Raw genomic sequence first — 25,586 nt, 5'->3', positions numbered from 1 at the left:
AATTAGCCTTGGCACCTTAGGAAAAACATCAGGAAAACCTCTCCCTGCACCTTTAAACCACAGCAGACGCAATGCTGTGTTAGGAGAGACTTGACAAGGCTGGAGCCTCACACCCTCCCCACAGGATGCCACATGAGCTGTGCTGGAGATCAGATTCCTTCAACCTTCCCTTCCAGGACTCCACGTTCTCCATCACAGAAAGTTCTTTCTTATGTTCACAGCTACAACCTTGTCCATTTCTGGAGAGTTGATTCTTGCTGCTGAAACCCATAGCTGACTCATCCATAGTCTCAAAACAGTAAAGGAAAGAATTAGTGAACTTGAAGACAGGTCAATGGAAATTAAACAAACTGAAACACAAAGGTGAAATAAGAGTGAAAAACACACAAAAAATGAAACAATAACATACACAGCATCCAAGAGCTATGGGGCTATGAAAACCAATGGCTGGAAACATGCAGGTTGTATAAATTGAACAGATTCTAGGATTTTTAGTTCAACCCATCCCTGCCTATCACCTAGTTAATTCCACAAAACTAATTTAAAATCCACCCAGAAACTTAACCTTTTCCTAAGACATCCTCCTTGACTAACAAATCATTATATTCTAATGTAGAGCTTGTCTGGCAATAATGAAAATGATGTTCCCACGGTTTTAGGAACCATTAAAATAGGCTTGCCAGATAAAATATAGAATACCTAGTTCAATCTAAATATCAGATTTTTAGTATAAGATGAGTCTTGAGCAATTATTTAGGACATATTTAGACTAAAATTGTCATTGTTTATCTGAAGTTCACATTGAACTGGGTATCCATAGTTTTATTTGCTAAATCTGGCAATTCTACATTAAAAGCCACCATGTAACCCACTCAAAAATATCTCCTTTCTGGCCATCCACATGGCCTATATCTGATGATGTTTCATCATATTTTGGTTTATCAGGTCTGTATGTGCATGCTAAGTCACATCAGTCGTGTCCAGCTCTGTGACCCTGTGGACTGTAGCCTACCAGGCTCCTCTGTCCATGGGATTCTCCAGGAAAGAATACTGGAGTGGGTTGCCATGCCCTCCTCCAGGAGATCTTTCTAACCCAGGGATCGAACCTGCGTCTCCTACGCCTAACCTGCATTGGCAGGCAGGTGCTTTACCACTAGCACTACCTGGGAAGTCCTTGTTAGGTCTAAGAGGCATTAACCTAAAGCTGCAGGTGCTTGATAAAGCACGGGACACCAGACAGAGGAGTGGTGGGGAGAAAATCTGCTGCAGAGGAAGGAGCTACCAGTTAGGAATCAGAATATTCTCTCCTAGATCAGCCCTGTCTTTTACAAGCTGGGCCTGTCACTGAACCTCTGTCTTAGCTTCTCAGTATATAAAATGGAGATGACAAACCCCTCCCACACTCTCTGATGACTCTCAGCACAGCTTTCAGTAGGCCCTTATCAGAAAACCACATAGGAGTATGTGCCCACCTGGCTGTGGATTTATTGTTATTTACAAGAAGTGATAGGAACTTCCCAGGTGGCTCAGTGGTAAAGAATTTGCCCGCCAAGCAGGAGGCACAGGTTCAATCCCTGGCTCGGGAAGATCCCTTGGAGGAGAAAATGGCAACCCACTGCAGTATTCTTGCCTGGAAAATCCCATGGACAGAGGAGCCTGGCAGGCTATAGTCCATGGGGTCGCAAAGAGTCGGACACAACTTAGCGACTAAACCATGACAATAATAGGAAGTGATGGAAGGAAGCTGCTGTGCAGGGCAGGGGCACCCAATCCCTGGGCCACAGACTGGTGCCAGCCGTGGCCTGTTAGGAACTGGGCTACACAACAGGAGGTGAGCGGTGGGCTAATGAGCAAACCTTCATCTGTATTGATAGCCACTTCCCTCATTCACGTTACTGCCTGAGCTCTGCCTCCTGTCAGATCAGCAGCATTAGATTCTCATAGGAGCTCAAACCCTATGAGCTACTACGAACTGTGCATGCAGAGAATCTAGGCAGCATGCTCCTTATGAGACTGTAATGCCTGATTGTCTTATTCTGCATTATGGTAAGTTGTATGATTATGTCATGATATATCACAATATAATCATAATAGAAATAAGTGTTTGTTGCTCAGTCACGTCCGACTCTTTGTGTCCCCGTGGACTATAGCCCACTAGGCCCCTCTGTCCATGGGATTCTCCAGGCAGAATACTAGAGTGGGAAGCCATCCCCTTCTCCAGAGGTTCTTCCTGATCTAGGGATCAAACCCAGGTCTCCCGCATTGCAGGCAGATTCTTTATCATCTGAGCCACTAGGATAAAGTGCACAATAAACGTAATGTGCTTGGATCATCCTGAAACTATCCCCCTCCCGGGTCTGCGGAAAAATTATCTCCCTGGTTCCTGGTGCCAAAAAAGGTTGGGGACCGCTGGTGTGAGAGACACTGGGTAAGGGAAGAAGGGGCCTCCTGGGGTCTTTGCATGGTTCTTATCCCTTGCTGGCCTTGCAGAACCTACGGCCATCAGACTTGCCCATTTTTCATCTCCCCCCTAGTCGCATTTCAAATCTTTATTGGTCGATTGAATTTATTTTTGGACTTTGTCAGCGTGGGCACGCCAGGCGCAGTCAGGCCCTGTTATGGAAGCGCAGAAGAGCTGGCCTGCTCTGACTACGGAGAGGTAACTGCCAAGGGGAGCACGGGAGCGGGCAGTGATACGAGACCCTGTCCTCTGAGTCAGCCTTGATGCCAGGCGGGTGAGGTAAGCCTCCGTCGGGGGCACCCTTCACCTGCTGGCTCCTGGCCTCTCTCTGGAGGCCATCAGTTCCCTGCAGGCTGGCTAGGGTGTGAGAAACAAGACAGGTCTGCTTCCTGTGGCTCCTGGCTAGAAAGTAGCGGCCTAGATTCCATACGTCAATAAGAAGACAGACAGCGAGCTGGTGCTGCCCTGGAACAAGTGTTCCCAAGCCAACTGTCTGGGACTGCTCTAGCCATCACTTTGGACTCCACGACCCTGGACCCTGTCTTCTGGATCCAGGACTCAACTGCCCCTTCTGAGATGCCCATGAGCCCAAATGACACACCGCTCCTCTGCTGTCACTGCCCCACCGGCACAAGTGAGTTTCCAAGTGGAGGAAAAATAAGGCTTCGTTTTCCTCTGAATCTGAGAAGTCAAGCTCCCGTGAACCGGGGCAAGCTACCCTAGGCACAACTGTCTTTAGCTTAAGATCAGAAGGAATGTGTCAGGGCTAAAGAGTTTTGAAAGACAGACCACAGAAAGAGGCTCATTCACTGCCCTCCAGGTGTGCACACATACCCTGGAGGTGCTGGACCCATCACTAAAGGAGGTTACGGAAGCCCTTATGTGCATGACCTGGGGGAGAAAAAAAGGACGTGATGGCCCAGAAGGAAGTTCCTGGGGAGGGAAAATTTGTGACTCTTTGCACCATGAAATAGACCAGTGCTTGCCTGTTATGTCTGCTTGGAACACACAGCACCTACAGGTACATCCTTGAACACCGCAGGTCTTCTCACCCAACTCTGGTGACTGGAAAACAGCAGGCTTCCAATCCCTCTGACCAGTCAAGAGGTTGGGATTAGGGTTAGGTGAACCTGACTGGTGAGCATCCCAGGCCGGGCATGCATCCTCCGGGACCCAGGGACCAACCCACACCCACAGGTCTGAGAACCTGGGCGAGCACGGGCTGGCCAGCTGCGTGCTCTCACACACAGGGCCCATCCAATTCACAGATCAGAAGTCCAGTTGAGGTGGGAGAGGACAAGTGGCCCCTTGGGGCCAGGAGAAGGCTCAGAAAGACCCCTACTGGGGAGGGGCCTCTCCGGCTCCCATCTGAGCACCAGCACCCAGGTCTGGCCTGGGGCCTGGCCTTCCTGGCGCCCTCAGACGTGGCTCCTCTCTGTCCCTCCAGAACAGATCTGGTTTCACTAGACTTGGAACTCTCCGAGCCCTTTCCTGCTGTGGACTGATTTATTTGGATGCATCTGTCAGAGCGTGACTGAAGGATGTCTGGACGGCCAGGAGCACAGCATGGCAGATGTGCCTCAAAATGCCTCCAAGGGAGGCCCCTTCCCCACCTTCCCCCTGTCCTCAGCCTGGGAAAGGCCAGGGGAGGCTGAGGACATCTGTGCAGCCCCTGAGAACCAGGAAAGAGCTGGGAGAGCTCACAAGGGGCCGGCATGCTAGAGGATCAAGTACTGGGAAATGGGCGTCTAGATCTCATTTCTCCACTGGTGAGGTTTTCCCAGGTAGTTAGTGGTAAATAATCCACCTGCCAATGCAAAAGACATAAGAAATGTAATTTCGACCCCTGGGTCAGGAAGACACCCCTGGAGAAAGGCACGGCAGCCCACTCTAGTACTCTTGCCTGGAGAATCCCATGGACAGAGGAGCCTGGTGGGCTACAGTCCATAGAGTTGCAAAGAGTGGGACACAACTGAAGTGAGTTAGCACACATGCACAAGGCCTGTGACTGTGAGCAGAACTGGGGGCTTCTTAGTACCAGTTCCCTAAGTTCATTATAGAGTTTTCCAACCCCACAGGCCCAAGCAAACTTCTCTTCCCCTGATTTCACAGCACCGGATCCTCCTCTAATGAAACACTTGAACACGGAACAGTCCCAATATGGGGTGCTGGCAAAGGTTTAATAATAGGCTCTCTAGAAAACATGAATAAAATAAATTTTGCTGATACAAAGCACACAATTTACAAATAATTAGTTAAATACACAATACTCTTTATTGTAAATTCCATCTACCCAAATGATTCTCAAAGAATGTATCCCTAGATTGTTGCCAGTCAATCCTAAAGGAAATCAACCCTGAATATTCATTGGAAGGGCTGATGCTGAAGCTGAAGCTTCAATACTTTGCCCAACTGATACAAAGAGCTGACTCATTGGAAAAGACCCTGATGTTGGGGAAAGATGGAGGGCAGAATTGGAGAAGGGGGACAACAAAGGATGAGATGGTTGGATGGCATCACCGACTCAATAGAAGTGAGTTTGAGCAAACTCTGGAAGACAGTGAAGGACAGGGAAGCCTGGTATGCTGCAGTCCATGGGGTTGCAAAGAGTCAGACATAACTTAGCAGCTGAACAACAACAGATTTTTGCCAAACTCTTGTATCTGTGGTAAGCCTATGGCTGCAGTTCAACCATGGTATAGCAAAAGGTTGTGTTAAAACACCAGGAAAATCCCTGAAAGTTTAACAAGTGGCTCTAGGACACAGTAGGACCTGACCTCACCCTGGACAGTGGGTCCCCATGCACAGAGCCTATGACCAACTCTGTCTTCAGTAGCCATCCCAGACTGGCCTACATCATCACGGTTCAGTCTTCAGGCTGCTCCCTGATTTGAACCTGCTCTCCTTAATTTACCCAGAGAGGAAAGCCAAGTAAGCAGGGTCTGATAAAGCAGAACAGGTGTCCTAAGGGACTGTGGCCAAAGACGGATGGTGGCAGGTGGTGGGTAGCCCGGAAGATTCTATCGCCAGGGTGAGTCAGAAATGAGAGAGAAGTGATCAGCATGGAATGGGGCGAGCAAAGGACAGGGAGGGTGTTCCCGGCAGGAGGCACAGCAAAAGGCACAGTACAGACAGCTGCCTTCCCTGACACCCAGACCACTGTGATCCTCCCATTCGACCATCACTAATTATTCCATGTATGCTAAGCACTGTTCTCAGCTGAACAAAGTCCCTGCTCTTGCAGAGACTGAATTCCATCAGGGGAGAGACCCACTACACAGCACAGAAGAGCCCCCAGTGGTGGAGGATGCTGTGAGTAAACAGACTTGACTTCAATGGGAGGAAGAACCTGACACAGAATTTGAACCCTAGAAGACTGACAGGTGAGATTCTGCGAGGAAGAGTGTCCTTCCTGAAGGGGTTCTCAGGCCCCTGGCTCTTGGGTGCTGTGAGGGACTTAAGGGATAAAGTGTCTGCCAACTTGCATCATGGATGGAAAAGGGGGAAAGTGGATCCTTGTGTGAAGAGCCCTGGGTCTGATGTTCACCATCTGGGTTGTGGAGAACCAAGCAGGGAAACAGAGGGGAGGAAAGGCTGATCCGGAGAAGTAGCCACTCTTTCTGTCTTAGCGCCTGCTTCTCTACACTGGCCTTACCACTCCCCACACAACCCTGGCCTCCAAGGGAAATGGAGCCCCCAGCCACTGGTGGCACCTGCCCTAGGTAGATGCCCCTACTTCTGTCTTTCTAGTAGCAGGGCCTACCCCTGTGCTGTGGTGCAACAGGCCTAGGTTGGCAAATCGAAAGGCCTCCCAACCACTCGTACTTGGCTGGACTCCTGAGGAAGCAATTGGAGCCACTTGAGAGCTCATGCTGAGTCTTAGAAGCACCCAGTTTGCTCAATGATTTGCCAAATGACTTAGGCTTCTCCAGTGGTTCCTGGGGCTTCCCAGGTGGCGCTAGTGGTAAAGAACCCACCTGCCACTGCAGAAGACTTAAGAGACATGGGTTCGATCCCTGGGTGGGGAAGATCCCCTGGAGGAGAACATGGCAACCCACTCCAGTATTCTTGCCTGGAGAATCCCATGGACAAAGGAGCCTGGTGGGCTATGGTCCATAGAGTTACAAAGAGTCAGACAGGACTGAAGCAACTTAGCACACACAAGCATGCAGTGGTGCCTTAACTGGGTTTAATGGCACCCTCAGGATCCTCCAAGGTGGCTTAGAAATGAGAGAGAAGCGATCAGCATAAGGAGGAGGAGCTGAGGGGGTGGGGCTTCAAGCATCTCCCTGCCTCAACCGCAGAAGACCCTGCTGTGCTGTATTGAGACAGCACAAGACTCAGCTGACCCAGAAAGAAAAATATATTTCCAACACACCCAGGGTTCCAGTTAAGTTCAGTGGTTCAGTCGTGTCCGACTTTTTGTGACCTCATGGACGGCAGCATGCCAGGCTTCCCTGTCCATCATCAACTCCCAGAGCCTACCCAAACTCATAGGCTCCAGGCTTTGCCTCTGGTCTCTCCAGACATCCAGACAGCCCCCTCCTAAACTCATCTTCCACCATCCATCCTCTGCCTTCACCATGAATTTGACAGTCAGCCAGATAGTCCTTCCCCAGGTATTCCAGGGTCTATCTGTCTGCCAGGTCTGGAGCAAGAAGGCAGAGGGAAGGGAACACCGACCCAGAGAGAGGAAATTTCGGCCAGCAGCAGAGGAAAGACCCCCACCCGCATGCCCGCCACTGGGACAAGCACTCTGTTGGCCTCTACATGAACCTGAGAGACCCTGCCCTCCCTTGCTCCTGGCCACAACACCACCTCACCCCCAAACTGCTGTCCAGGGTCTCATGGAAACCCTTCTTTGCTTTTTTTTTTTTTTTTTTTTTTTGGCTTTACTTCTTGGTTTGACTCACAGCAGACTTTGCCCATTTTTGAGCCAACCCTGAATGACAACCATTTTCCTCAGGATTAAAAATCCCTTAGTAAAGCCGTCATGCCACACAGGCTGAGCCTGGAAAGAACATCTGGGAGACATGCATCTGGCCTGTCGGCCAACCTCCCTTACAGATGGAGCTTTATGGGCATTAACCCTGGTGCCTGCCCATGATACCAAGAGTGGGGCTCGGGGACCCTGCTCCAGCCAAGGGCTTACTCATGCCGGGAGAAAGTCAACAGATGTCTCTGAGCCGGATTCCAGTTTTTCGCAATGTGGGGAGACCCTACCCTATTAATTGACTTCAGTAGGCATAATAATGAGCAAAGATGTAGCTTCCAATATAGTCCAAATCCAGACTATATTGGAAGTGAAGACAGAGAATTTAGTCATTCAAAGTGTCAGTTGTCTTGCAGCACTGTTGAAACATACAATGATGTATTGTTCTCTTGTGTGGCAGGCTGAGATCTTTTCCGTTCCATTCCTCTTTCTCTCCCCCAACAGCCAGCCATCCGACAGCCCGCCCTTGACACTGAAGCTTTTGCCACTGTGCTTTTCACAGAAGCCGAAGAGAGTCGCCCCTTATCTTTCTTAGGAATAAAGTTGCTGTGGCTGATTGGGAAGGAGGGAGGGTCCACCTGCCAAGGCCTGGCGTTTCCTGGAGGAGAGATGGTGGTGGCCAGGGGGGCCCGTGGACTGGAGGGAGGGGGTCGGGCACATGAGCCGCTTCATTTCTGGCGGTGGCACCACAGGCAGACCTCCCTGGAGCCAGCCAGTCGAGCCGGACTGATTAGGTCAACTCAGTCTTTATCTGGGACCTGCAGATAAGGCTGCGGGCCCAGAGGGGTGACTGTGGGATATGCCTGGGGAGAGCAGACCTGAGGAGCACTGTGGATGCCGGGGAGGGCAAAGAGGATCAGAGAGAGTTCTCTCAAGAGCTTCCTTTTGGCATGGCTGGGGGTCTCAAGTGGTTTCCGGTCAGTGTGGGGCACCGGGCCTCCCTTAGCGCCCCACCAGAATGCTTTAAGCCAGCCACTCTCCATCCCTCAGGCATATCAGCCACCTAGAGCCCCATTCTCCAGAGATTCTGACTCAGTAGGCCAGAGAGGCAGTGAGAATTTGCATGTCTACCAAGTTTCCACCAGGCTTCCCTGGTGGCTCAGATGGTAAAGAATCTGCCTGCAATGCAGGAGACCTGGGTTCGATCCCTGGGTTGGGAGGATCCCCTGGAGAAGGGCATGGCAACCCACTCCAGTATTCTCACCTGGAAAAACCATGGATGGAGGGGCCTGATGGGCTATGGTCCATAGTGTCATGAAGAGATGGAGACAACTAAGCTTAGCTTAGCACACATGCACACCAAGTTTCCAGGTGATGTTGATGCTGGTCTGAGGACCACTCTCAGAAAACCGCTGCTATGGGCCCAGCCCCACCCCAGCCCCTACCTTTAGGCATCCTTCAGATCCTCTCTGCTCCTAGGAAGCAAAGATCATCAGAGAGGGTACACCCAGGAAAGCCCCTGACAGGGGAGAGACCACCATCCCTGTCCCTGGAGTCGAAGGCCGCCTCGGCACAAAGGTGTTGCTGATGAGATGTGGGACCTCCCTGGGCCTCCCCTTCCGCAAGGGGAGGATGGATGGACAAAGTAGTGTTTAAGCAAGCCCCTCCACATGTCCCGAAAGCTCCCCAGGTCCCTGAAACAGGGCATACCCAGCTTCCCCTGCATATTTGCTGGGGTCACTCTGTTCTCTCCATTGAACTGGAATCGTATTCAATAGACCAGGACTTCCTCTTGAACAACCAGCTCCCACAGCTTTCATGCACTCACTCCAAACCCCAAAGTACCTGTCTGAAAATTTTACTCCTTGTCAGCTCTCCTCCCACTTTCCACCTCTCTATGCCCTTCTCTTTGCTGTCTTCCCAGGACTTAGGATCTGAGCATAATGTTTGTCCTGATGATAAAGATGGTCAATTCTATCCATTTCTAAAAATCAGCTTGCTACCTTTCACCTGGGACCTCTCCCCTGCTTGGTGCCCTGTTAGAATAGAGCCTTGTCTACCCATAGTGATGCTGATGTTGCCTCAGATGCTGTTAATCACCTAAGCTATATCAGAAGCTACCTGCTACCCCAGGACCAACCTCAACCTGAAACCCAGAAAGGACACCTGGCAACCTAACTCCTGCCCTCTGATTCACCAGTAAGATTTCTGGCTCTCACACCAAGGCCTTGCACGAATCCACAGCTGTCCCTGCAGAGCAGTGGCCTTGTAGCCAGATGCTCCACATGTGTGCATGCATGCTTAGCTCCTCAGTCGTGTCAGACTCTTTGCAACCCCATGGACTGTAGCCCGCCAGGCTCCTCTGTCCCTGGACTTTTCCAAGCAAGAATACTGGAGTGGGTTGCCATTTTCTATTCCAGGGGATCTTCCTGACCCAGGGATCAAGCCCGTGTATCCTGCATCTCCTGCACTGGCAGGCAGGTTCTTTACCTCTGTGCCGCCTGGGAAGCCTGGGACACCCCATACCCCATCCCTGTTCATGCTTTCAAGTGACTGCCACGGAGCAAAGGACTCCTTACTCCTCTCCATCAATCCATATTCTCCTCTCTCTCTGATGCTGCTCCCTTCGTTTCTCTTCCATGAAATCTGGAAAGGAACTCAGAGAGTGTGAGTGGTAATTCTGAACCTCAGCACCCCCTGGGGAGAGATGGGCAGGATGATGACAGACCCCTGCCTGGGCTGGATGCGGGTCTGTGCAACTCCAAGCATAAGTTGCTTGGTGCTAATCCCTCCTGTTCGGCAGGAACCCTGCCAGACACGTGTGCTCTCTCTCACCAGACTGTCACCAGTAAGTTGTGAAGCCAACCCCAGGCACACTCTCCCAGAGCTGCAGGTGCACAAAGCTGTGATCCCTGGAGAAGGGTCTTACCCAGCACTGCGCAGCTGATTCCTAGTGGAGTTCAGAAGAGTGCCCAGGCCTCCTGGACTTGAACTTACACTTTCCACCACAGCAAGGTGGCCTGTGGGGTTGTCACTTGACTCCCATCTGACTGTATGTGCCCACATGGGAGGTGCTGGGGTAGAGGGAGGGAGGAAGAACCCCTCCAATGTTCCATGAAGGGTAATGAATGAGTTCAAGGCCTAAGAAACATCCTGTCTTCTTCAAATCATTCACACAAGATCTAGACAATGAAGATACAGAAAAGGGAACTGCAGCCATCAGCCAAGTTAGACACCAAAGATTTCTCCGAGGAAGGTGAAAATATGACCTCTGTCTATTCCAGAGCATTGCAACCCCCCAGAAAGGGTCAGCCTGGAGATGCCAGCTCTGTCGGGACTCAGGATGGAGAGAAAGGAGGAAAGGAGCCAGGTGTGGGGAGCAGGTCCCGGAAGAAGAGCAGACCGTAATCACCATCATCACCATCGTCATTGCCATCATCATTGCCATCATCATCACCGTCACACGGGGGAGATAGGTATGAGCTCTGGTGCTGCGGGCAGGATCCTTCACAGTTCACCTCCCTCAGGATGGCTGGCCCTCAGGCACCAGGCAGAAAGAGCTCCGGGAGGCTCCATGATCCCTGGAGAGTCCCCAGCCAGCCTGGCTTGATCAGTCCCTCTGTAACCAGACCCAGTGTGAAGGACACCACAAAGGGGTAAAAGAGCGTAAACCATACACAAAGGGATTCAGGGCGTTTGGTTACAAAGTTGCACCAGCCATTTCCTGGAACTCAGTGGGAATGAGTTCTGAGAATTAGAAGAGGGGGAGCTAGAGGGGAGGGGAAAGAAAGGGAGACAGCTGGCTTGCAAGTAGGCGTGTGGGAAGGAGAGACAGGTCTGCCTGCAGGCACGCAGGGCTGGCAGGTGGCGGATCCAAAGGTGGGAAGGGGTTCAGAGCACCTCTCTCCCCAGCCTGGAGGGATTCCAGGCTCCAGAGGCAGCCTGGGGTGAAGCTCCCTTCCTTTCCCTCACCAAGCCTCCTTCCCTGACCACCCTGGGAAGAGTCCCTGCTGTGCCAACCTCAGCCTCCTTTGCCCCCAGGAGACAGAGAGCAGGTCCTGGCCACCTCCCACCTTCCCTTCTCACTTTCCTCTGGGTCTCCCGCCCTTGGCGTCTCCCCTGTGCCATCCCGTATTTGTTCCTTGGCTCATCTTTTTCTGTCTCCCTCTTTATGTTCTTTTTCTTCTTTGGAACTTTTCTTACCTCCCCATGTCCCCACCCTCTTTATGCTTCCACGTTCCATGGCCACCCAATCAAGGTCAAATCTGGATCCTAATCCTGAGCCCCATCCATGCCCAGCAGGGCTGGGAGTTGGGAGCACCTGTGGGGCTTTGCTTTGCCCAAGTGGTTCTGCAGCCTCCCTCCTGCTATCTCTCCCGTAAGACATGAAATCAGGAGGAGCTGGAGATGATGATGGTGACAGAATGAAGGCTGCTTCTCCAAGCCTCCATTCCCCCAAGGAAGCATGCCCACCCTCCCAATGACCACCCTTGGAGAGCTGAACAACCCCCATTTTCCCAAGCTGCCCCCACACACCACCATGCACAACTCATTTGCCTTTTCCCATCCCTTTTTCCTTCACCAAAAACAGAGGAAAGATCACCCCTGTGACGGTGCCTCTATGGTAGCCACATGTGTTGGCAGCAAAAGCACCAAGTTATCAGACAAGGCAGCTTCATGAGCTAAACCACAGGCTTCCTGAGAGAAGGACCCGTGCCTTTTGACAGTGTGGTTCAAGATCACTTCCCTCATCAAACATATTTGCGCTTGAGGCCATCCTGGAAAATCTGTTATGTATGAAGATTGTGTATACTATCCCCAACTGGGTTTGGAAGAGATATGAAATAACAGTTCAGACCAGGTGTGTCCAAGTGCTTAGTTGTCTGGCTAAGGAAGTCAAGACAACGTGGAGCGGAAATTTGAAGGAGCCTGTGCTGCAGATCAAGGGATTCCCTGGTAGCTCAGATAGTAAGGAATCAGCCTGCAGTGCAGGAAACCTGGGCTTGATCCCTGGGTTGGGAAGATGCCCTGGAGAAGGGAATGGTAACCCACTCCAGTATTCTTGCCTGGAGAATCCCATGGACAGAGGAGCCAGGAGGGCTACAGTCGTTGCAGTTGCAAAGAGTTGGACACAACACTGCTGCAGATCACACATTGAAATTCCTCCTACCATCCACCGTTCTATCGTCACATGCAGATTTCCCTAAACCAAGTTGAAGGTCTTTTCCAGGAGGTGCCCGCAGACAAGATGCCATCCCAGAATGATCTAAAGCTAGACCAGGGAAGAAGCAGTCTTTTTCTCAAACAAGCAAATCTTTGTTTCAACCCCAACTTGTTTCTGGGACCTGCTAGGTGGGGTACACATTGGCTGAGTCATAGGTACCTGACTTGGAGGATGACATTGGAAAATGATGCCAACACACAGAAGTAAAGCCTCAAGAAAGCTCCTTGGACTCATATATAAGCTCTCTCTAAAGTAGAGTCTGTGCCCCTAGACTATCCTTGACCATTCTTGTCACCAGGTTTCCAGCCTGAAAGCCCTGTCCACCTTTGTATGTCTGTCTCTCCAAGAAACATTCTGATTCTCCTTGTCTTGACTGATGTTCCCCTCCCCTGAGCTCCCAGAGCACCCATTGCCTAAATCATCCATCTGGCCCCTGAGCCTCTGTGTATTATAAGCTGACTTTTTCCCATGTGCACACTGCAGAAACTACTAGGATGCCTGCGGGTCCTCTCAGATCCACAGTACTGGTTCTGTGTATGCTCCTCTAGCTCTGATGTGCTTTTTCTTTCCCAGGGTCCCCTACAGGTGACTCTCCCACGGAGGCCTAGCTTTAGCCCCCTGGAGCCATCGTGTGCACTCAAGCAGAGAGCCTGACCTGCCTGGGGTCACTCACAGGGTGACCTCTAGCTCCTCTAATCTGGAGCAAGGATCTAGCCTCAGGGGACAGAAACCACATCAGCTATTTTAAAACAGAGAATTTAATATAAAGAATTATTAACTCAATACTAAGGACAGAAATGCCAAAGGGAATACATATTAAGAGGAGGAAGCAGTTACAAGAAGCATCTAACAGTCTTAGTCTGGGGGAACAAAAGTGGGAATTAGAATTATTTAAACTTAAAAGCTTATGGAGAACAGCACAGAGATTCCTTAGGAAACTAGGAATGAAACTACCACATGACTGAGCAACCCCACTACTGGATATATACCCTGAGAAAACCATAATTTAAAAAGACACGTGTACCCCAGTGTTCATTGCAAGCATTATTTGCAACAGCCAGTACATGAAAGCAATCTAGATGTCCATCAATAGATGAATGGATAAAGAAGTTGTGGTACATATCTATTAATACAGTGGAATATTAGTCATAAAAAATAAACAAGTTTGGGTCAGTTGTAATGATGTGCATGAACCAAGAATCTATCATCTAGTGAAGTAAGTCAGAAAGAGAAAAACAAATATCATATATTAATGCATATATATGGAATCTACAAAAATGATACTGATGAGCCTGTTTGCAAGTCAGGAATAGAGATGCAGACATAAGAGAATGGACTTATGGACATAGAGGGAGAAGAAGAGGGTGGCGCTAAATGAAAGAGTATCACTGACATACATTCACTGCCGCTGCTGCTGCTGCTGCTAAGTCACTCAGTCATGTCCAACTCTGTGCGACTCCATAGTCGGCAGCCCACCAGGCTCCCCCGTCCCTGGGATTCTCCAGGCAAGAACATTGGAGTGGGTTGCCATTTCCTTCTCCAATGCATGAAAGTGAAAAGTGAAAGGGAAGTCGCTCAGTCATGTCTGACTCTTAGCGACCCCATGGCCTGCAGCCCACCAGGCTCCTCTGTACATGGGAGTTTCCAGGCAAGAGTACTGGAGTGGGTAGCCTACCACGTGTAAAATAGAGAGCTAGTGGGAAGCTGCTGTAGAGCACAGGGAGCTCAGATCAGTGTTCTGTGATGAACCTAGAGGGGTGGGATGGAGGGGGAAGGGCAGGAAGTTTCCAGTGGAAGCAGACATATGTATACATAGAGCTGATTCATGTTGTTATACAATAGCAACCAACACAACACTGTAAAGCAATTATCCTCCAATTAAAAATTTAAAGAAAAAAAACTTAAAAGCTTGAAGGAAGAACCCACAGGGTGGGAATTCTGCTCAGTGAAAGAGGCTGCTAATTTGCTGGAAGAGGGGACCCATGGAGTTGGGACCCACACCCTGAGAAGGGGTGCCAGCCAACTGATGAGGGTATTTCTGAAGAGAAATGATGGGCCTGGTTCTCTAGGTGTTGGAAAAAATTACAACTGGAATACCAGCAGCGACTGGAAGGAACTGCCAACGTGAAAAAGCATCGCTAAGCGATGCCAAAAGGGGCAGGAAGTGCATAGAGGAACAGAGTAAACAGGAAGGAGCCCTGGCCGAGCCAAACTAGGGGCTGCCTCGCAGAGAGGGATTAAATTCACTCACCTACAGAAACTTTAGAATCGCATTACCTGCAGTATATATGAGTTCCAGGGGCAACTTGACATGAACAGAGGAAAGAGCCAAAACAGGGAAAGAGATCTTTTGTTTGGATTCAACATGCCCAAGTGTGCTCAGGAGCAAGACTGTTTCTGTTTCATATCTAGGTTAATTTATCCTGAGACAGTAAAGAAGATCTCTACTTAAGATGTTTAACTAACCAGGTCCCAGAATATGGAAACTATAGAACATCCCACATAGAGAGGGATCCAGGGATTAGTAAGTACAACCTCACTTTTCCACCCACCCACCCACGAGCGCCCATTAGATGAGGTCACCATCCCAGAAGGATCAAGCGATCAGAAAGTGTCAGGATGAGCCCTGGAACTGGATTGCTTCTTTCAGCCAATAAGAACTTTTTGAGCATCTTCTGTTTCCGAAGCAAGCCTAGAACTGTGGAAAATACTAATGAATAAAGCAATCCAAGAATTCAGAGACATGCAATGTAAGCTATACCAAAGCGGAGATGTTTTTGTCTGCATCTCTTCTCCCCAAGATGCACTGTTTTTATTACTTTGGAAGAGGCTTCATTTCTCGTTTATTTTTTCTGTAGATTTCATCATGAAACAAAATACAGAGAGAGGCTATGGTTAATGGGAAGTTTGTGGAGGTACCAGAATACAGATTTGATGGTGAAAGTGTTAGTCACTCAGTCGTGTCCGACTCTTTGCAACCAATGGACTGTAGCCCATCAGGCTCTGTCCATGGAATTCTCCAGGCAAGAATACTGAAGTGGTTTACCATTCCTTTCTCTCCAGGGGATCTTCCCAACCCAGGAACCGAACCCAGGTCCCCTAGAAAGTACACTTCCCCCAAGGGCACTGACCACCATATTTCTGGAAACCCCAGGATTGTCCCAATTTCAGACATGCTGCAACCTGTGACTAGTGTATCCTAAGTAACTGATGTCCTGATGGTTTGGATATGTATGTCTGCATCCACACTTGATTTGAAACAGTTCTGATGCTGGGGCCAGGCAGCAAAAGAGCTCTCCCTGGTCATCTAGAAGAATGGCCTCTCTTAGACACTAATGGAACCCAACAAGGATGGTGAATCAGAAGTTTGCCTAATTCTTCCATGAAAATAGCAAATTATCTTTTTAAGATCTCTTGGGGATATTCATCTGGGGCTTAAGAATTCTTAAGTTCTATTCTTCTTGTTTCTAATGATACCCAGGCCCATTTTTTGTTGGTGACAGATATGAAGGTGATCTGAGCCTAAAATATAAGCGAGGCAAGGAGGTCAAAAAGAAAGACAGAGCAGCACTGGAAAATGTTGATGTGGCTGCAGTTTACCTTCACCTAAGATCAGTCCTGGGTGTTCATTGGAAGGACTGATGCTGAAGCTGAAACTCTAGTACTTTAGCCACCTCATGCGAAGAGTTGACTCATTGGAAAAGACCCTGATGCTGGGAGGGATTGGGGGCAGGAGGAGAAGGGATCAACAGAGGATGAGATGGCTGGATGGCATCACTGACTCAATGGACAAGAGTTTGGGTAAACTCCAGGAGTTGGTGATAGACAGGGAGGCCTGGTGTGCTGCGATTCATGGGGTCGCAAAGAGTCAGACATGACTGAGCAACTGAACTGAACTGAAGTTCTCATTTAAAAAATATATGATTTGTGCTCATTAATCCCATGGCTGAACTGAAACTTTTATGAACTTGATCTTCAATTTTCCTTCTTTATATTGAGCTCCATTTTTTTTATCCCTTTTTTGATTACAAGTTTTATTCTTGGGAAACAGAAAAGATGAAGGAACATTAAATGCTTTCCAATTCTGCTGATTCATAACTCAAGCTTTTTTTTGGTCAGACTTTCTTTAAAGCATTTGGTGATAAGTGAAATGTCAAGAATCCTAACAGCTGGTTTACCCTTTCACACATAGTCACAGAAATTCTAACACAGGACACCTGGTAATTCATTAACTACATAGATAAACAAAAAATAAAAGTAAACAAGTGACAATAAATTCAGAACCTTTGAAAACTGTTAGATATTGCTTTTCTAAGAATCTGTTCTGTGTATTTGTGTGTGCACACACGTGCACATGGGTACATATGTGCTTTTCTCAACTAGTCATACACCTCATTTTATTGCATTTCACTTTATTGCACTCTGCAGAGATTGCATTTTTTAAGAAATTGAAGGTTTGTGGCAATCCTACATCGAACAAGTCTATTGGCACCATTTTCCCAATAGCTTTCTTCACTTCCTGTCTCTGCATTTTAATAATTCCTGCAATGTTGCAAACTTTTTTCATTATTATTGCATTTGTTACAGTGATCTGTGATCAGTGAGTGATCTTTGATATTACCACTATGACTCACTGATGGCTCAGAAGATAGTTAGCATTTTTTAGCAATAAAGTTTTGTTTAATTGAAGGATGTACATTTTTAGACATAAAGCTATGGGACACTTAGTAGACTACAATACAGTGTAAGCTTAACTTTTATATGCACTGGCAACCAAAAATTCATATGACTTGCTTTATTGTGGTATTTGCTTTATTGCAGTGGTCTGGAGCTGAACCTACAATATCTCCAAGGTGTGCCTGTGTAAAGAAGCATTTTCAGAATAAGGGAGACAGGGAATCCAGGATAAATGCCATCCATCGCTCTTCTATTCAAGTAGAATTGCCCTTAACTTATCCTAAGTAAACAGAAGCCTCCACCATGCTAAAGGTTCTCTAAGTAATAAGATTTTACAGCCTCTCTTAGTCACCTGCTCCAGGTCATTGTCAAAGTTCATGCTAAATGCTCTTTCACACTGCTGATGGGACTATAGGTCAATCAAACCTCTCTAGAAAACAAGTTGGAAAAAATTATTAATTCTTAAGGATGCCATCCTTCTTGATGCTGTAATTTCACTTCTGTGGAGGCAGCCTAAGGAAACATAAGAAGTACTAACAAATATTGGAGAAAAAGTAGATTTTGCATGCATTTCTATTAACAGATAAAATGAAATTATAAATGCCCTAAATATAGAATGTTAGTTAAATAGACTAGGCAAATCCAAATAACAGAACATTGTGCAGACATGTAGGAGAAGGAGGCAACAAGAGGATGAGATGGTTAGATGGTATCGCTGATTCAGTGGACATGAACTTGGGCAAACTGCAGTAGCTAGTGAGGGACAGGGAAGCCTGGCATGCTGCAGTCCATGGGCTGCAAAGGTCGGACATGACTTGGCAACTGAACAACAACAAAATGCAAACGTGTATAGACATGGGTTTCCCAGGTGGCTCAGTGAGTAGAGAATCTGCCTGCAATGCAGGAGATGCGGGTTCGATCTCTGGGTTGGGAAGATCGCCTGGAGGAAGAAGCCATGGCAACCTACTCCAGTATTCTTGCCTGGAGAATCCCATGGACAGAGGAACCTGGTGGGCTCCAGTCCATGGAGTCGAAAAGAGTTGGACATGACTGAGCAACTAACACACACACACACACACACACACATTTATATACACACACACACACAAATGTACATACACACAATCAGAAAGGTTAAATGTTAAAATGAAGCACTTTCTATCTCATTTTTGTCTGAGACCCTCAAAAGCAGAGAATGAAATAACAGGAAGTATTTCCACAACCAAAGATGCTAGGCAGCCTGGTAAGGGGGCAGTTAACATTCCCAGGACCTTCTACTAGTAGGGGATGGAGGTCAACGGACGAATGTTCCAGCCTCACAGGACCAGGAGGGACAATTCTGAGGGCATTTCACACTGCTCCTCAGAAGGGCTCCAGGGGGATTGAACCCCTATTGCCTGTGAAACAGTGATCACCTCACTAGCTCACTCTTTTTTTTTAACAGTTTGCAAGTTTTCATTATTAAATTCATATATAATCTAATTGTTTACAAAGCTGTAAATAAATTGAAAAATGGAAAACCACTTGACAGTTAATTAAAGGAACAGCAGCTCACTCTTTCCTCTTCCTCCTCTGTCCCACACTCTATCTTCTCCCTCCTGTTTTCTCAGATCCGCTTCCCAGCATAAAACCTGCACCCAGGTTTCTAACTCCTGCTCGATCAGAGGGTGAGTAAAATCAAGTCACCCCCTGACTTAAATGGGAAGGGAAGCTAAAACAGAGAGGCTATAGGTATACATACAACTGATTGGCTTTGCTATACAGCAAAACTGGAGAAGGAAATGGCAACCCACTCCAGTACTCTTGCCTGGAGAATCCCATGGAGGGAGGAGCCTGGTGGGCTACAGTCTATGGGGTCGCAAAGAGTCGGACACGACTGAGCGAATTCACTTCATACAGCAAAAACTAACACAACGGTGTAAAGCAGCTATGAAAGTGAAAGTGTAGTCACTCAGTGTGTCCAGCTCTTTACAACGCTGTGAACTGCAGCCCGGCAGGCTCCTCTGTCCATGGAGTTTCCCAGACAAGAATACTGGAGTTGCCATTCTCTTCTCCAGGGTATCTTTCTGACCCAGGGATCAAACCTGGGTCTCCTGCATTTCAGGCAGATTCTTTACCATCTGAGCCACCAGGGAAGCAACTATACTCCAATAAAATTAACTTTAAAAATAAACAAATACAAATAAATAAAATTAAGTCACCCCCAAGACATAATACATAGGAAGAATGGAAGAAGACTCTTAGAGAATGAATCGTAAAAGGACAAATAGGTCTGCACTCAAATTCTTAAGCCCATGAACTTGAATTTGGAACCAGTTTCACATCTGCCAGTAGGACATAAAGGATAATGCTGGACTTATGACCATATTGTGTCACACAAGGCCCTGACCCTATGAAGAGCCACTTAGCTTCCTTCCTCCTTTCACTGACTTAATATCTAGTCAGGACTAGTTGGTTCTGTACCCACTTCCCTATGCTTACCTCTTCCAAAATGACCCTTTACAATAACTCTAAGACTACCACCAAGACAAGTGGAAAGATGGCCCTGTGCATAAAGATATCCAAAAAGAGGCACAGGCCCATGAATAGAAGGAACCAGGTACCATAAGAACTGGTGAACTGCTTTGGAAAAGAAAGACTATGGTTGAAGCTTATGACCCAAAGAAGGTAGGTCCTGGAAGAGCCAGAAAATCTCCCCCTGATGGTATCTAATGGAGCGAAAGGACACTCTATTACCACTGTTTCAACTGTAACATTAAGACTGGTTACTTCAATAGTATAATTGAGATCAGCAAAATCAAGGTTCACACAAGCTCTAAACATTTTTATAAAGTCGCACTAGAATGTGGCCGTGGCCATTCACTAGTAAAGGCTCCTTTCAGCTGCAAAGACTAAAATACATCCTCAGTTCAGTTCAGTTCAGTCGCTCAGTCGTGTCCGACTCTTTGCGACTCCATGAATCGCAGCACGCCAGGCCTCCCTGTCCATCACCATCTCCCGGAGTTCACTCAGACTCACGTCCATCGAGTCCGTGATGCCATCCAGCCATCTCATCCTCGGTTGTCCCCTTCTCTTCCTGCCCCTAATCCCTCCCAGCATCAGAGTCTTTTCCAATGAGTCAACTCTTCGCATGAGGTGGCCAAAGTACTGGACTTTAAGTACTGGAGTTTCAGCTTGGTACTCTGGAATGATCCAGAGGGGAGGGATAGGGAGGGGGAGAGTTTGTATACATGAAGCTGATTCACTTCATTGTACAGCAGAAACTAGCGCAACATTGCGAAGAAATCACGCAAATAAAAATAAAAATAAGTATACCTTTCAAAAGTTCCAAATACACATATGCCACTCTAAGACCGTGTCATGTTTTTGCCCTTTCCTGCGTTTACAATGTGTTTCATGTTTACGTGATATGGGTCTGTTTCTAGAAAAATGGGTATCTTCATAACTAATTACCAACAAGTGAAACTAGAAGTATGAGCTAATGTTGATCTGGTTACAAGCTTTCTGGTTATTGTACCCTCCAGCCCAGCCAGTTTAGAAGGTCCATCAAAAAACAAGTAGGCTCTTTTCATAGCCAGAAACCCTTACAACCTATCCCAAACCACAACCCAAACACACATTTCATTAGCAAATCTCTTAAACCGGAACAAAGGAGAAAACTACATCTTTCCTCCTGACTCACTTGATTATGCCTCTATTCATCACATTCCACTTGCTCTATAACACTAACAAAAGGTGGGGGCAGTTTTCCAGATTGCCACAGGTCACTCTCCAACTAAACAGAACACTGTTTGTCAGTGAAAGGAGAGAAAGTTTATTTAGAGACCCTGGGGCAGAGAAGAGGAGTCAGTGATGATGGTGGTGGTCTTGGGCTTGAAGTAAAAGAGGTTTTTCTTTCTGCCGACCTTGAAAGAAAACATGACATTGAAAGACACTGGTTCAATCATCTTCTTCAATCAGGACAATGGCATATGTAGCTGACTAAGAGACAAGAATGAAAAAATTTAAAAATTATACTCAGGTATACTCAGTTATAGGAGAAGGCAATGGCACCCCACTCCAGTACTCTTGCCTGGAAAATCCCAAGGACGGAGGAGCCTGGTGGGCTGCAGTCCATGAGGTCGCTAAGAGTCAGACACGACTGAGCGACTTCCCTTTCTCTTTTCACCTTCATGCATTGGAGAAGGAAATGACATCCCACTCCAGTGTCCTTGCCTGGAGAATCCCAGGGACAGGGGAGCCTGGTGGGCTGCCGTCTATGGGGTCGCACAGAGTCGGACACGGCTGAAGTGACTTAGCAGCAGCAGCAGCATACTCAGTTATACCATTCATTTTTCATATAAGGACCTCCCCAGTCAGTTTGCCAGAGATTCCACCAGACGTTAAGGTTTCTAACAGTTGGAGAAGCCTAGCTTCAACAGTAGGCCTGGAGATACTGCGCAAGATTAGGGGGAGGACGTCCCTGGTGGCTCAGACGGTAAAGCGTCTGCCTACAATGTGGGAGACCTGGGTTCGATCCCTGGGTCGGGAAGATCCCCTGGAGAAGGAAATGGCAACCCACTCCAGTACTCTTGCCTGGAAAATCCCATGGATGGAAAAGCCTGGTAGGCTACAGTCCATGGGGTCGCAAAGAGTCGGACACGACTGAGTGACTTCACCTCCCCTATAGCCTAAAGAAGAGCAATGAGCACATAAAGTCTGGTCCTTTGCAGGGCTGCTGAGGAATCAAGGTTGGAGGGAGACAGGGAGGAGTGAAGAATGCTAGGGAAGGGCTGAAGAGTTGGGGGGAGATGAATGGAGAGCTCTGCTTTGATAAGGGCTTGACATTTTTGGAACACCTGTCAAGCTAGGATGATAATTCTCATGATCTGAGAGTTCCCTTTCTGAATCAGAAAATGTCCTCAGTACCTTGGCTTCTTGGGTTTTTCCTGACATAACTTCATTGCTTTCTGTCTCTGTGGTAAGTCCTTTCGATGGCATCTTGAACACTTATGTCTATGGGATTTCACCATCCTCTTACATTTCCCAACTCTGGCCAGCAGTGGGTTTCTTGTTGAAACAGCAGCCTCGGTCAGCTCCCCCTCCCTCACTCCATCTCTATTTGTCCCAAGCAGCCCACTCACCACTCCCTTTTATATATGGAGACATGTGGCCATGACATGGGCCCTCTTGGTAAAAGGACCTGTGATAGATGATGGTCACAATGGCTGAGACTTAATGAGAGAGCTTGGTTGGATTTGGGGGAATACGGAGACATTTGGATAAAGTCAAGAAAGCACCTATTAGGACTGCTAGAACAGCTGGTTGTGCATCAGTATAGCCCATATGAACCGCCCTGAATGATACTAACCAACGAAAATTCTCCCTGCCTTGTAGACACAAGTCTAGCATCATCAAAGCCCCCATCCGCTGACACATTCAGGTGTGCATTCTTCCATCCGTTAGTTCCATCTTCTCATTTCTAGAAACAACTCTTAAGTGAGGACCTCAATGATACGGAATCTGTAACGAATCTATTAAATTATAATTGACATACAACAAAGCTGTACATATTTCAAATGTTCAATTTGGTAAGTTTTAACATATCACCACAAATCAAAATAGTGAGCATATCCTACACTCCCAAAAGCTTCTCTCAGCACCTATATCATCTCTCCCTCCAGCCCAAAATGTGGAATTCAAAATTCCCAAAAATGTGGAATTCAAGGCCTTGGTCCAACTCATCTTTTTCATCTACTATCCCTGCCCCATTCTCCAGAAACTCACAGAGATACAACTCCAGCCTCAAGAAGTTCAATGTCTGAGAAGAAAAGCATAGAAGTAAAAAATTCTAGACATAATCTGGTAAATGATACAAAACGTATTCAAGAGATAAATAATGGGAGTTTACTGAAGAAGTAATCATATAATTAGAGGAGATTTATTTTAAGTTTTTAAAGTTCCCTAGGAATTTAATAGATTAAAATGCTAAAAAATAACAGTGCAAGTAAGACATTCAATTTCCTGTAAACATCTATACTTTTTATACTTTTGAAATAACCCAGTTTGACCAGACCAAGCAGAGGTTGCCTGAAGGAAAGAATGAAAGACACAGTTAAAGAATGAAGTTGGGATTGGGAGGGCTGATATGAAAACTTAAAAAGGAACCAGACCTTGTAGACAGAAAGTTTCCCACACATTCTCAGCAGCAGAGAGACATGATGAACCTCGCTTTCAGTTCAGTTCAGTTCAGTCGCTCAGTTGTGTCCGACTCTTTGCGACCCCATGAATTGCAGCACACCAGGCCTCCCTGTCCATCACCAACTCCCGGCCTATTATTTTGCCTTTTCATACTGTTCATGGGGTTCTCAAGGCAAGAATACTGAAGTGGTTTGCCATTCCCTTCTCCAGTAGACCACATTCTGTCAGACCTCTCCACCATGACCCGTCCATCTTGGGTTGCCGCACGGGCATGGCTTGGTTTCATTGAGTTAGACAAGGCTGTGGTCCTCGCTTTATGAAGACTAAATAGTTTAGGTACCCTTTCTTTAGGGTAATAGTTTGCATAAATAGACCCAGGAGGTGATGATGGAGCCATTGCCCAAGAGACTCCATTCATTCTGGGACACCTGTCATGGCCTCAGTGAGAAGCAGGCCATTTGTAAGTATTCATCAAGCCCCTCATGAATGAAATATTCGACCAGCTCTCCTGGACTATAAAGATAAATGAGATAGGGATAGTTCAATGTGTTATCTGGGATTTTACCATAAGAAGTACCTTAAATCAGGAAGGACACTGTGGGCTTCAAGAGAACAGGACCTGTGCAGTCACAAACAATCTTTTGCCCAGTGGATCTCAGGTTTGGTTTATGCTCTGCTGTCACCACCTTGATGTTACTTTTTTAACAAAAGTTCAACATACTCACTTTATACTGGGCCCCATATATAGCTGGTTCTGGGAACACTTGACTGACCCAAAAGTAAGCCAGGCCAACCATAGCTAAAGAGGTAACAAAATCATAAAGGAAAATATGGAAAATTGGCCTTGTGTGCACACCTGAAGAAATCCTGAGACTCTCACACCCTAACCAGGGACCTTTATAACTTTGGTTTTGTTTTTGCTTTCTTGCAGCATGAAGAAATTACCATCATCACTACTGGAGAGCAGTGGTCTACTGAGGAAACAAATACTTCTGTGTGGAGACACTGTCCTCAGCAGAACTCTAGGGCATCTCAGCAGTATACCTTCCACATTTCCTCCCAGAACAGCAATAAGGATGTTCAGCATTTGGAATTTACTGACCAATAAAATACGATCACTGCAACTTGACAAGTCTGGCTCTTTCTTTGGTCCTTGCTGAAAAAAAAAAAAAAAGGCTTTGTTTTAAAGATTTCACTCGGCAAGTCTTCCCTGCTGTCCTAGCATAGGGTGTGTGGAAGGCAAAGTGTTGCTAAGACTTTCTGCTTTGGACCTAAGAATTTTAGCATTCTAGGGAATAGCAAGGGAGCTACTTTTTTCCTTTTCTCTGGTATAAATATAACAAAATCTAGCTCTCCAAATATGAGAATTCTGCCCAAGGTAACAGGGAGTAAAGCAAATAGGCAATAATACTGCCAAGAAATACTTCTTTGTCAGTTCCATTTTTTAAGAGCCTTAAGAGGCAAAATGAACTTAGGCATCCAACCTGTCTCATTTTCTTCACCCTCAATTGATCACTTCTGAGAAAAAGAAGTAGAGTTTTAGCAAATCAAGTCCAAGAGATGGCTGGATAGCGAGGGTCTCTCTTGGCCCAACCTTGATCAGTAGAGTTATAATAGGCATTTGTGTTCAAAAATAATCCAGAAATATTGAGTGCTTCCTCTGGTCAGTTTACCCTTCAGCAGCATGTTGGTCATAATGCTTTGAAGTCGTCAGTTATGAAGGCATTGACCCTCAGTGTGGCAACTTGAGCCTGTCTTTCTGGTCCCATTTTGGTGACAGCTTTTCCCCCCTTTCACAGGGCCAAATGTCCTCAAACTCAATGACAGGATTGGCAGGTAGAATGATTGCAAGAGGGCAAGAGTCTCTGGCACATGGCCCCCAGAATATACAGGGAGAATTCAAATAGAGAAAAAACACAGGAAAAAGAGGCCCGAAACCTCTCTACAGTGTGTCTCATGGAACAGTGGCAAGAAGCCTGGACTGGGGATTAGGGGATCTGGGCTTGAGATCCAACTTTGCCTATAATTTGTAACTTTGGCCAAGCTACCCTTCATCCCCAGACCTATTTATTATGCAACTGTTCTGTAGAAACCCTTGCAACTCAAAATTC

General features: G+C 47.2%; 1 long non-coding RNA gene across 1 annotated transcript; it reads left to right on the top strand.

Annotated features, from left to right (window-relative positions):
* Positions 1–5,540: 5,540 nt before the first annotated feature.
* Positions 5,541–24,593, top strand: LOC105610629 (uncharacterized). The gene is made up of 3 exons (XR_001033283.4): positions 5,541–5,844; positions 10,679–10,870; positions 24,407–24,593. It is a non-coding gene; the product is annotated as an uncharacterized LOC105610629 (long non-coding RNA).
* Positions 24,594–25,586: the final 993 nt, after the last annotated feature.

Source organism: Ovis aries, chromosome 2 (genome assembly GCF_016772045.2).
Source record: "Ovis aries strain OAR_USU_Benz2616 breed Rambouillet chromosome 2, ARS-UI_Ramb_v3.0, whole genome shotgun sequence".
Taxonomy (NCBI): Eukaryota; Metazoa; Chordata; class Mammalia; order Artiodactyla; family Bovidae; genus Ovis; species Ovis aries.
This window is presented reverse-complemented; position numbering and strand designations above follow the sequence as displayed.